This window comes from Elephantulus edwardii, unplaced genomic scaffold (assembly GCF_000299155.1).
Source record: "Elephantulus edwardii isolate Elephantulus edwardi_28Jun2011 unplaced genomic scaffold, EleEdw1.0 scaffold00212, whole genome shotgun sequence".
In the NCBI taxonomy this organism is placed as follows: Eukaryota; Metazoa; Chordata; class Mammalia; order Macroscelidea; family Macroscelididae; genus Elephantulus; species Elephantulus edwardii.
Window position 1 is genome coordinate 4,528,978 of NW_006399962.1, and position 2,168 is coordinate 4,531,145.

Consider the following 2,168-nt stretch of genomic DNA (forward strand, 5'->3'; position numbering starts at 1 on the left):
CATCAATTCTCCTTCTATCCTCCTTGGTCACTGTCCAACTCTCTGATGCATAACAAGTGATTGTGAAGACCATGGCCTGTATCAAATGCACCTTAGTCTCCAGAGAGACACCATTGCTCTTCAGTACTTTGAAGAGGTCCCTAACAGCATACTTTCCCAGGGCAATGCGCCTTTTAATTTCCTGGCTACTGGTATCAAGACTGTTGACTGTGGAGCCAAGCAAACTAAAGCTGTGAACAATCTCAATCTCTTCACCATCCATCCTGATGCTGCCAGTGGCCCAGTGGTGAGAATCTTTGTCACTAGTAACGTTTATTATTAATTTTAATGACATATGTTTATGTGTGTATAAAACTCTTTAACACATTAAGTCAGAAACGACTAGTAGCTAACCCTCTAGGAGGTTTTTGGAGACTGTAAATCACATTAGAGGAGATCGCTTATGTTTCTCCCTGGAAGTCCGTCGATGGTGCATTTGAACTGTCAGAGAAGTGATGCCCCTTGGGTTGGCATAGCAGCTCCCTACAGAGAATACTACCAGAGCTCCTATATTAGCTGTTATATATTAGATGCCATTGAGTTGTCTATGACTCAGAGAGATACTATAAACTTATTTGGACCTTACTCTGTCCTGTGCCAGCGATCAGCATGATTTCTGCTATGCTCAAGCCTATATTTGTGTGTACACACCCCACTCCACCCCCACTGTGTGGACAAATGGCAGTCTTTCCTTGGGTTTCCAATGCTATACATCTTTAAGGAAGAAGACTATCTTTCTTCCACAAAGCAATTGATTAAAAGTCCTTTTGTCTAGCAGGGAAATAAACTCATAGTGCTCTATGCCACCATTTGTTGATGTTATGTGCCGTCAAATCACTTGCGACTCATGCTGTTGTTATGTGCCATTGAGTTGCCTGTGACTCAAAGCGACCCTGTACAACAGCCCTAAACTCTCTATCCTGTGCCAATCTTATCATCTCTGATACATCTACCCCCATTACCCAAGTAACTGAATCAATCCATGTCATCCAGGGTCTTCCTCTCTTGTGCTGTACCTCCATCCTCCTAAGCATGCCATCCCTTTCCAAGGACTGGTCCTGCCTTGCAACATGTCCAAAGTATGTCAGAAGCTTCAGAATCCTTGCCTCTAAGGAGCATCCTGGCTTCACCCTCTCCAGGATGAACTTGTATGTTTTCCCAGCTGTCCATGGTATATTCAATACTCTTTTCCAGCACCACAGTTCAATGGCATCAATTGTCATGCCTAGTCATTGTCCAGCTTTCTGATGCATGGCAAGTAATTGCAAAGACCATGGCCTGTATCAGGTGCACTTTAGTCTCCAAACTGACATCATTGCTCTTCAGTACTTTGGAGAGGTCTCTGACAGCATATTTTCCCAATGCAATGTGTCTTTTAATTTCCTAGCTGCTGGTACCAAGAGTGTTGATTGTAGAGCGAAGCAAACTGCAGCTGTTGACAATCTCAATCTCTTCAGCAACCCCCATGTATAACAGCTCTGAACCCTTGCCTATCCTAATCCAACTTTATCATCTCTGACACACCTACCCTCATTATCCCAGCCAGTCAATCCATCTCATCCTGGGTCTTCCTCTCTTGTGCTGTCCCTCCACCCTCCTAAGCATGACGTCCCTCTCCAAGGACTGATCCCTCCTTACAACATGCCCAAAGTATGCCAGCTGAGGCTTCAGAATACTTGCCTCCAAGAAGCAGCCTGGTTTCACCCTCTCTAGAACGAACCTGTTTGTTCTCTTAGCAGTCCATGATATATTCAATACTCTTCTCCAGCACCACTGCTCAAATGCATCAGTTCTCCTATCATGCCTCGTCACTGTCCCGCTTTCTGTTGCATAGCATTGCTCAATAGTTTAGTAAAGTTATTCTGTAGTCTTTCTACTCTACACTAAATAACAGTATTATTAGTTCCAACTTTATTACTACCAAGTAGAGCAAAAACCTTTTAAAAATTTTCACCTCCTATTCCTTTACTTACAAACCACCATGGAGCTGGAGAGAGAATGATCGAATTTTGCACAATCAATGACTTATTCATAGCAAATACATTTTTTAAGAGACATAAACGCAGGTTATATACCTGGATTTCACCTGATGGTATGCATAGGAATCAGACTGATTACATATGTGGAAA